Source organism: Sinohyriopsis cumingii, chromosome 9 (genome assembly GCF_028554795.1).
Source record: "Sinohyriopsis cumingii isolate HCF-2022 chromosome 9, ASM2855479v2, whole genome shotgun sequence".
NCBI lineage: Eukaryota > Metazoa > Mollusca > Bivalvia > Unionida > Unionidae > Sinohyriopsis > Sinohyriopsis cumingii.
This window is the reverse complement of record NC_142969.1, coordinates 24,851,404-24,863,495: the sequence shown is the minus strand read 5'-3', so window position 1 is coordinate 24,863,495 and position 12,092 is coordinate 24,851,404. Positions and strand designations below refer to the sequence as shown.

The 12,092-nt window shown below is 35.8% G+C and overlaps 1 protein-coding gene across 3 annotated transcripts in view; it reads left to right on the top strand.

Moving 5' to 3' along the window:
• Nucleotides 1-12,092, top strand: part of LOC149791410 (signal transducer and activator of transcription 5A-like) — a 119,783-nt gene that overhangs the window by 76,175 nt on the left and 31,516 nt on the right. The window lies entirely within an intron of this gene.

Here is a 12,092-nt window from a genome sequence, read left to right as displayed (position 1 = left end):
GTACATAACTGATACTTACAAAGTCAGAATGGTGCAAACATTCAGTCATTAATGCAGATTATCAAAGTGTAGACAGGCAGTCAGCATGCATTTTTCAGTTGTTTCCATAGTGTTGAGCCAGTATTGTCTTTGAGCACCTGGTCAATGAATATAAATTGTCTGCTTTCACTTTGATAATTGGACTACATTGTCACCATCTCGACTTTAGTTATAAACATTTACATCTTTGCCTGTGCTGAAGTTAATGATATTGCACTTTTCACAGTGTTATGACTGTAAGGTATCAGTACAATTTTAGTTCAAAGAAAATAAAATGTTCCAGATATGATGATAATAAATTCCATATTTTAAAAAACCTTGAATTCAGATGATACATGATTGTTAGCAAACCTGGTCATAAGATCAAGTAATCTTACGGTACAGTGAAACCACTAAAAAAAAAACTTGACCTCCCTCCACAGTTCAGTTTTTGGAGGTTTTGGACATTTCTGTTCTATAGTTAAAGCACTCTTATGGATTTCAGTGTATCCATATGGAAATGTTATGGACTCCGTACGTACTCCGTATGGAAATTCTCATGGAATATGCTAATTAGTCCATGAGATCTGTAGGTTGTCCATATGGAATAAAATTAAAATTCCATATGGAATTTGGCAATACTCCATATGGAATTTGTGAATAGTTCATATGGAGTTGGCAAATATACCATATGGAATTTGTAAATGTTCCATATGGAATTTGTAAATAGTTCATATGGAATTTGGTAATAGTTCATCCAGTACAAAAATTTCCAGGCATACTTAAGGCGGATTTCAGACGGGTTTTTTAAGTGCTTTCTGTCTAAACCATAAAAAAAATCTGCTTCAGATTTCTATTAAACTGCCTAATGATTCTTAGACATTATTGGGAATCAATGATGAATATTTCACCATAATTTTTAAAATGGATATAAATTTTATTTTGACAGACTTTGTCAAATAAGATTTAGGTTTTTCTCGTCCTCATTTTCTTTCTCACATACAAAGCCTAATCTGTGATGGCATCACTTAAGTCTTTTTCATTTCACTGAAAAGTCTGGTGAGATTTCACAAATATTTGACTAAAACGTTTATGAGATTTCACTACAATTTTGATCATTGTATAGTATTTTACTGAAGTTTCATAAGTTTTTCATACATTTCAGAAGGTTTCAGAGTAATAATTAATATGACTTAAACAGGACTATATTAACCAAGGTGATATTAAGTTTGCATGGATTTTTTTACAGATGTTGTAATTATATGACATCCAAGGCAAGAGATATGAGAGTTAATAATAATAATAAAATTAATAATAATAATGACTTTATTTAGAGAAGGTAACTTAATTGCGGAACTAATCTACCTTGAGGCCTATCTTTTATGTACAATATTTATAGTATTTGTTTATATTTGGATCAAAGTAATCTGGAATAATATCACATAAGGATCACTTACCATATCCAACATAGTCTTGTGTTGGCTTCTTCTGTTTACAGTAGTGATATTATCAAATCTTGTGTTGGACCTTTCAACTGAAATCAGTTGACCCACTGATGTCACCGATCAGCATTGGATTAATTCATATGCATGTGAAAATAGCCACATTTCTCAGTTCAAGGAAGAAATTACGTGGCTCATAATATGATGAGTCATCAATATTTTCTAATTTTAAAGGCACCCAACGATGTTTAAGACCAATATCTTTCAAGATTCAGTATTATTCAGTGATTTAGCACACATGACTTTTTACACATAATGGCAGCTTTGGGGCTTTGATCTGTGTCAGCTTGTGTGTTAACTATTGTGTTTATCTCATTTGCCCTTCATGACAATTTTTGGGTGTTTGTCTCAAAGATAAATGTATTACAGTACATCTTGACCATAAGCAATCTGTTCCAGAGTGTTTTAGGAATTTAGCAGGTAAAATGCATTAATTTTCCAAGTTTGAAGTGTCTTTTGGTTTGGTAGAGCATTTTAAAGTGTAAAATTGAAATTTGAGCTTGAAATTTACTTTGGTATTTGTAGTTTAAGAATCTTAATTTACTGGGTGAAAACTGATGATATCAGAGATGGGAAAATTAGGAACTCCAAATAAATGTTGGTCATGAGGGAATTCTGATATACTGAGGTTTCAGGTTTTAAGAGTTTTTACTGTATGTGGTGTCCATCCTGCATTGTACATCATCCTTTATATGTCTCCTTCAGTAATTAATATTTTTAAATTTAAAAGAAAAACACTGGACCAGTTGCAGCCGAACTTTGCAGCAAGTATCTTGGCTTAAAAGCCTTTCAATTTTTATGACTGATGTTGATCTGCTGTCTAATATGGCTGCCATCATAAAAAACAGACAAATGTTAAAACAACTTCTTGCTAACCACTGAACAGAATTGGAGAGCATCTTGGCAAGTAGGCTTCAGAAGTTTTGAAAATGATGTTTGATTTGTTGTCAAATATGGCCACTGTGACTAAAAGTACAAACGAAACTTTTAAATGATTATTTATGAAAATAGCATTTGACCAAATGAGTGGAGTCAGGTATTAAGACCTTTTGATTTTATACAAATGATGCCAATCTGTCGTCACATGCAACTGCCATTGCTAAAAATATAACATGTTGGCAAATTCTCAAAAACTGCTGCACAGAATTTGACCAAATTTGAAAACATCTTTGCATGAAGGCTTATCAATCTACCATCAGATACAACCATGATTACTAAAAGTATGAAACATTTAGTGTTTCTACTCTAAAACCACTGAACAGAATTTGTTCCATGGACTATTTTGATTGATGATCTTTTCTAAATAAACATACATATTAAACTGATAAATATCATGGGTGCTGATGTGTCAAAGTCCAGTAAGAAATGGCATTTTATGGCTGCTGTGTACTTAACACCACTAAGTTGAAGAACCATTGTGTTAAAGAAATTAACTGCAATTTCACACTTTAAAAATACAAAGAATATATAAGATGGAAGCAATCTTATTCATCTCTTTCATTCTTTTTGTTTAGCTTATCTCTACAAATACCCATGGCATCTACTCTGGTAAATATGAAGCATTTACATACATAGACGGCCTGATCGCATCTAAGTGTTTTCGTTGTCTTAGGCAATAGTTTTCGGTTTGTTTCATAACGTCTATTTCAGGGGAGGGGCTAACTTTGTCACTGTATGTATATTATTTTTATATTCTTGATGTTAAATTTTGCATTAGCTTGAGTTTTGTGTACCCTGCATACATCCCATTATATCTGGTATCACGGTACCAATTGTTTTTCCATATACCTCAATGCTAATGTTTTGTGAAATAAATATACTTTCTGTCCTACTTGGGCATGCATGTCACACACTGTCATATAGAACAATGCTAGATTGTCAATTTGACAATGACATAACCAGGTACTCCATTGCATTTAAGAGAGATAACTCTACTGGAACTAGACAGGGGTAAGAGTTATCTAGTCACAACAAGCACATTTTCAGACATGTGTACCATATTTTAAAAAAATCATAAAAAATACAAAATATGATCTAGTTAGAAATTAACACAAACTCACATGTTGCCAAGAGGCTCAACTTTTTTTTAAGTCAAACAGAAAGTACAGCTCTTACATAATGCACCAATCACAGCTAGTGTTGTTCTTTAATTCTGAATACAATGTTCCATACACCTTAAGCTCCGCCCACCTGGACTTGCGCAATTGGTACCGTTATACCATCTGGAATCATGAAACTTTGTGCGGGGGATGCATCTTGATTATTTCCACACCATCGTCGCACAAGTTGGTCAATGTACTTAAGACTGCATGTGTCACTGACATGGGTTAAAATTGTGTGCTTTATTTGTTGAGATCAGTTTATGCTTGTATAGTAAAACTAAATGACTGTATATATTTGCTTCAGTACCACACCCTTATAACAAAAGGTCATAGACATTTCACATTCACCTGGCTCAGGATAAGTTATGGCATAGTTTTTGGTACCCTGTGTACATACTGTTATACATAGAATAGTGAAACTTGATGAGGGATGCATCTTGATGAGTACTGCATCTCATATAATAAAATTAGATTTTAATGTCCCATATTTTATTAATAACTAACTTTGTTAAAATGTTGTTTTAACTGTTCATGCTGGAATCATTAAACTGTATGGTTGTATACATCTGTTAGTACCACACCCATACAGAGAAAACCAGGGTTACTGTGATCTACATTTCACATTTTGCTGGCTTAGGTTAAGATTTTGCATAGTGTTTTTCCATGCTGTATAGACACTCCTATCAGTCATCATGAAACTTGGTGAGGGGATGCATTTTGATGAGTACTATTCTGTCATTGCAAGTAGATCCTTATGGCCTGTATTTTACACTTCACTGGCTTAGGTTACATTTTGTATTTGATGTTCATTTCTTAGGCACTGTTCATGCTAGAATTGCGTACCTGCCATATTCCCACACAGTGTTAAGGTTTTTGGAGACTCAAAAAGAGCAGCAGGGAAGTTGTACAGACCCCCTGGCTCAGATAAATTTAACCCTCCCACCAAACATTTCTCCGTAGAAGCCTCAGAAAGCAGAAATAACGCCTCCTGCGCAAATTAATCCGCAAAATTTCAACCCAAAGTGCATTTTCAGGCATAAAAAAAAAACAGCATTTTTTTGGGGGGGGTATTGTAAAATTTGTTTGTGCCATAATGAATTATGGTGGGCTGCAATTTTATGAGTAAATTTGATCAAGACCGATTCGATATCTACTACGTGGATCATGGAGATTAATCGTGACAAAACCGTGCGGAGTTGCCTGAGCGTGACTAAAGAAATTTTTAAACTTATTTATGTCCATATCACCGTTGCACCAAGTTTGATGGATATTCCTCAGCGTGTGAGTATCAACGCCATTGAAAACTGATAAAATATTACAATTATCTCTAATAACCTTCGGAATTTGCGTATATCGCTGCGTCACGTAAATCACATCGGTGTTCTTGTGTCGGCCACGCGAGAATATCCTAGCTGGGTTAGTTTGTTTGTCCAGCATCACATCATCAAAAACAACAAGATTATTAGCATCACCGTCTAAACTTTCCACTGATGGAGCCTCATTGATGTCCGTTATAAATTCTATTGTGCCATCCTCAGTATTATCGCTAAATTCTTTTAGTACTTTATAACATCTCTGATCATCAACGGACGGTGCAACCAAATACAATTTATCCCATTTTAACCATCTCATTATCAAATTTAGTAACAACTGTGTTTTTCCAGAACCAGATGGTCCAATGATTATCATTCTAATCGAATTTGGTAATGCCTCGGTGTGCTTTACTTGCTCGCGTTTCTTTGTGGCTGAAAAATCAATTACATTCATGTTATTAGAATATTATGGATTCATATTGTGTTAAGTGTCGCACTCGAACTGCTACGATAAATCCAATCGAAGTCGTTACACGCAACAACAGGAATGCAATTAAGGGAGAATGTGAAGTTTGTAAGACAATTAAGTTTAGATTTGTAAAAAAAAAAGTAGAACCGGAGGAGACATCGCAACCTCCTTAACAAATCTGCCTGGAGCTCCCTGGGCGAAATATCCCGGAGAGAAACATTTACCAGGATATAATTACTGCGGACCTGGCACAAGGCTAGATATAAGACTTAACGATAATAATCAACCAAATCCTGGCGAGGATCCAGTAAACGCCATCGATAACGCATGCTACTATCACGATCTTGCATATCGCAGCGGAGATTTACAACAAAGACATCTCGCTGATATTAAATTAATTCACGCAATAGATGCTATTCCTGATAAAAATTTCAAAGAGAAATTGGCAACTTGGTTGATAAAAGGAGCAATGAAAGGTAAATTAGTACTAGGTGCTGGTAATTTATAATGGAGCAAATATATTATTCTCCGCGAGGATTTTGGCGAGGAAAATCAGCAATAGCCAAACTTGCTAAGGCAGCAAAAGTAAAGCAATCTGTCGCTGAATCGTGGCTATCGAGGCAAGCAGTCTGGCAAATTTATCTTCCTCCGCCTAAGAAAATATCATATGCGAGTTTCTCTGTCAGCGTCCCTAATGAAGTCCATCAGGCTGATCTTATGTTTCTTCCTTACGATACCGTTGACGGAGTTACATACAAATATGTTCTGACGGTTGTTGATATTGCTAGCAGATACAAGGAAGCGGAACCGTTATCGAATAAAACAGCAACAGATATTGCTAAGGCGTTTAGCGAAATTTATTCACGATCTCCATTAACATGGCCGAAGCTTCTCCAGGTTGATCCAGGTCGAGAATTTCTTGGCGCGGTTACTTCACTGATGAAAAAGAATAATGTTAAAATCCGTCGCGGTATTGTAGGTGTTCATCACAATCAAGCTATCGTTGAGAGATTCAATAAAACTCTTGCAGAACGATTATTCGGATATCAGTACGCGAGAGAATTTATCCAAGATAAACGATCTCACGATTGGGTAACAAGATTACCTCACGTGATTAACGCACTAAATAACGAAGTAACACGAACAATATCAATGAAACCCGCAATTGCAATTACAAAGACAAAAATACCACTAAAGCGAGATTCTACTATTCCACCTGTGCTAGGTAGTGTCACGGTTAGATATTTATACAAGGAGGGAGAAGCCGAGGGTGGCAGAAAAAGAGCAACTGATCCAAACTGGAGTGTTACGACACATAAAATATCAGCTGTAACAAGATCATCAGGAAGGCCAGCGATTTATTTTCTAGATTCACTAGCACCACAACGCGGATTTACCAAGGAGGAATTACAAATAATACCAAAGGATACTCAATTACCACCATCGTCGTTAATGTGAAATTTAATTCTACCTAACTGAGATAATTTTCTTACTCGAGACACGGCCAGATAAACTAAATTTGACCAGGAAATTCTATCATCGACAATCCAGACTTGACCATCTACTGTTAATCCCTGTGATGAATGTATCGTTGCTGCGTATCCGAGTTTCCATGGCGATCTTTCTGCGTTTATTGCATCATTGACAAGATTAATATCAACGAAAATAATATCATTCAAAACTAATATTTTTTCTTCTCCACATGGCAAAATAACATTGATATTTTGTTTCCTAGTATCAGTTGGCCTATAACACAACGGCACCTGCAATGTTGGAAATTTATCACAATGAAGTTTGAATAATATTTCTTGAATATTATCACGAATAATTTTTCTGCTAGCAACGATCAAATGATCCGGACGCCACAAATTTAGAAAATTATCCATCGAAGTTTCGTCGATTATTTTTCTCATCACATCACATTGAAATTTATTAGGTTGCAATCGAATCATTTTTTTAAACTCGGTCAGTAAAATATCATTAGATCTATAATCAGCATCAATCTCTTCATAATAATCTACAAAATTTCTAAGCCACCTGTGAGGAGATTCACCATCAATAGGATCAGGTTGGCCGTGATCTCCGCACATTATTACAGCGGTATTTTTTTCTTCTAGCCAACCCAGGAATAATTTTAACACAACTAAATTTACCGTGCAAATTTCATCAAATATTATAATCTTGTTGATATATTTATTTCCCATTCGAGCCGGATCCCACAATCCACCGCTGTACTTGAAATAACTATGATACGTACAAGAATTAACGCCACGTTGTTTTATTTCTCGCGCTAATCTATGAGTTGGAGTTAACACGATCATATCAGAATTTGAAAATAAATTTATTGCTCTTGTTGTTTTACCACTACCACCAGGACCATTTAGGTAAACGAATTTGTTTCGTGAAATTGGATCAAACACTGATACTGCTGTTGATACTTCATCGCATTTATCTTTATGAAACTTATCGCAATTTTCTACATCCGCGTCCTCACAATAATCTAGAATATCCTCGTTTTTTATTCTCCAGGTTCCCCAGGAACCATCGGCGATTAAATTCTCCAACCTACACTGGAATTTCTTATCGATATAAAATGAATCCGTTGCAACCCTTACCGCGATATCAGAAAATTTATTTATCATCGACAGCAAATTGATACTCACATAAGCGAGCATCGATGATCTTAAATGAGTATACTGCGCGGATTCTCCATCGAGATAAGTGATCACTGTACCCAATTTTTCTCCATCAATAATAATATTTTCTCTGTTGCAAAATATTCCACGCGACACTGTATCAGCAATAATAAAATCCATCTCAGCATCATTGATAAATAACCTAGCGTGTCTATGCTTATGATCAACTGATCCTCCTTGAGTAAATTTACCAATTATTTTTCTTCCAATATCTTTCGCGTTCTCACAATCTGTCGGCAACCACACCTCGGTCTGCTTTCTATACGATATAATTGCTTCATTTACCGTCAGTGATATTAACATCGACGAATCCAGCATATATCTCAACAATACCGTAGGGACCCATCTTCGCTGAGATAAATGCCGACCAAACCAAATATAACAAATTTTATGCAAATTTTCAGCAAGTTCGAATGAAGTAACATGAGCGAATCCTGTCATTACAAAATCGGGTAACGGTCCGTTAATTGCCACTCTCGTCATCTCGTTGGTAGGATGGCCAAATTTAGCAAAGTAATCTGCACAATCGCCATATCCGAGAAAACTTCCAGGATAGCAAGCGCTCATATCAACGGAAATCATATCCTCGAAATAATATTTGGTATTCCATAATCCTCCATGGCCGTATTCGATACAGCTAAGTTGAATATCATTAAGAAATTCATTCCTTGTAGGTTTCCACGAATTTCTTTCTCTGGCGGCGTGAGCGGCAACAGACGGAACAGTAAAGCAATTTGTCAGTAACTGATCTGGATTTGACGAATACTTCTCCGCGATATTTTTCATCGCTTCGTGTAATATTTCATCTCGGTAAATATCTCCGCGTGGTAAGATAAATTGATCGTATCTTTCTTCGCTAGAAAATAACCAAATCGATATTGGATCGGACTTGGCTAATAGTTTGATATATCTAAACATTGCATCGGAATTGTCTTTCCCAGATTCCACGGGATAAAACTTAACAACACGATCTCGCGGGAATATCATTACCGACTGACTCCACGCATGTGAATTATGATCAACAATTTCGATTGGTGTTCCTCGAGAATTATACGGCGATGAATATAATATTTCACCCGATAGTGTTTTAACCGTAATAGGAAATTTAAGTTTCTTACTTAACGCAGCAACATCGTCAATTGATGCGCCATTAGTAACTGTATTTGCCCACGTGTTAATTTTATCCAATCTCAATTGAGTCAGACCAGATCCGCGACGAGCATTCCTCATATGTTCGATAACTCGCTCAGCCACGCAGTTTATTATCGGAGATTCCCTCATCGCAGGTAGATTTTTCACATCAGGATTATTATTCAGCCGATAAATTCCATAAACAACAGCACTAGAAGGATACGCCCTAGCATAATAAGGACCATCAATCCCTAGTAGCAATCCTGGTTTCGAATTTTTATCAAGAACAACATTTTTCTTACCGCCACGTACTGGATCTCGTTTATCACGAATAATCCAATTATCGTCCGGCATTTGTGCAATAAATTTTATTCCGAAAATAAATCTTTCTTCTTTGTGTGAATTTTTTATATGCTCGATTATCTTCTTTGCTCGCTCTAGATTCATCGTAGCATCAATGAAGTTAGTTTTCCAAGTTGACCAAACATGAATCGCTCCATCGTCAAAGAATTCCTTCTTCGCACTATCAACTTCAGGAATGATATATTCTGCCTCATCGAGATCAAATAAATCCATTATTATATTTTAGACAAATATCTAAATATAATGAAGCAATGCGCGTGGATAACAGTTGGATCAACAAAATCATGCGATAAATCCTGCAGAGGTGAATATTGTGGCGCTCATATATACGAAATTCGACGAGGTAACAAAGGACCACAGCGATGTTTAATTTGTCAAGTTGGCATTCGAGGAAAGACAAGATTGTGTTTCTCCTGTGGAGGGAAAAAATATCGTGAATTACGAAGATATTATGAAAAAAGATCTTCGTCAGTAATAAAATGTGAAGAAGATTATATTAATCGTTTCAAAGCAAATTACGATTTAAACAAAGAGAATATCATATATGGAAATGAAATCAGCGATTCCCACAATGAAAATCACATGCGAGTATAAATCGCATCCCATCATCGAAGGTTACGAAGCATCTGAGGATGGTAATGTCAGAAACATCAAAACAAAGAAACGTGTTGGTAGTATTTGTAATTCGGGATATCTCAAATTTACAGTCCATAAAAGAAATGAAAGAACAGAATGTTATTTGAATCATAGATTTATATTCGAATGCTACAAAGGACCAATAGAGAGAAGACTTGTTATCGACCACATTGACGGTAATAAACTTAACAATAAACTTTCCAATCTGCGCGCGGTAACCCAGAGTGAAAATTCAAGATTTGGTAATAACCGTGGATTTCCTAATTATTCGAAGACTGTTAAATCAGTGAATCAGGCAACAGGTGAGGAAATCGCGTTTACATCGATGAGTGCAGCAGCAAAACATTTCTTTATTGAACCACGATCAGTACAATTTGTGGCAGAAGGAAAATATAACGCAACATTTTCTTATGATGCTGATTCATGGATCAAATTCTCCTATGTACCAATAATATTTGATTCGGAGAGTGACGAAGAATAATTGAATATCTCCGCAAAACAAAAAAAAAAGATTAATTTTGAAAATTTCCCTGGATTTTATTTATTTTTTTCGCCTATTTTTCCCACGGAGATAGATTTGGAAAATCTCACTTGCGATTTAAAAATCGGGAATCAGAGATTCTCACGATTTCACCAAAAGATTGATACTTACAGTTTCTCCTCGTATATCAAGTAAATTTCCTTTCTGATCCGTTAGTTTGAAATTTATTCTTGTCAATAATCGATTATGACATCGCAGGTAAAACGGATTCATTGGTTCCTTGATTATCAAATAACCCGGGGATGCGCTAGGTGAAAATGAATATAAAATAAAACCCTGATGGGCTTGATTTGACTCTGACGCATCAGCATTATAACTACCCTCGACAACATCCGCGTGAAGATAAATCGCGATAACATCCGTTATATTAACGATACCCGGCGATATATGTCGTCCACCTTTGTCAGGATCGTTATTGTGTTTAAGAATCAATTCTGAATGTACTTTTTTGGTCCATGCGGCATATAATTTCGGAAATAAATCATCGATGGTATCAGTGACGGATTTTCTCATCGCATCAAAATCAGAATTAGGAAATTTAAATTTTGGTAGTGTTTCCTCGGTTAATTCAAATACTCTCATGAATTTTTGTTTCTCACCCGAGTTCTTGATCAACTCGAATTTGCTAATAGGAAGAACATAGTCGGCAATTGATATATCGTCGACTATCGCCCGAATAAACATATCATGATAATATTCAATATCATTTGCAAGTTGATTTAAAATCTTCACGTGCTTTATAATTTCGCTACATGAACTAGATTTATTTAGGATGCATTCATGAAATGATCCTCGCAATAAATTTAATTGTAATTCGTGTTCTTGAATAAACTCGTCTAGTGTTCTTCTTACCAAGATACCGTCTATGGGGGCTATTATCCTGTTAATGTGGGTAGCGTCGAAGATTTTCACGTCTGGGGGGATTTTAGGAAGAGGCAGCCATGAGAGAATTCTTTCGTTAATAAAAGTGAAAGCGAATATTACCAGGTTAATTTTGTGATTATTCATGAGATTGATGGCGCTGTGGATCAGAGGTTTGTGTTTGATATCTCCATACCATCCTTCGTTGGTTGTAAAATCTTCCTTTTTTGGTTCCGGTATTTCTGGAAGGGTTTCATCATACCAACCTGGAATAATAACATCCGATTTCTTTGGTTTTATCAGAGGTGCGACCTCGGGCCAACCTAATATATTCCTGATCGATGATTGGTAAATATCTACCACGTACGGTGATTTCACTTCTATCATTGACGATAGTGTTGGATCATGTGAAGATATCTTTATTCCCGGAGTAGCATCGCCGGTTAAATTTGATATTCTA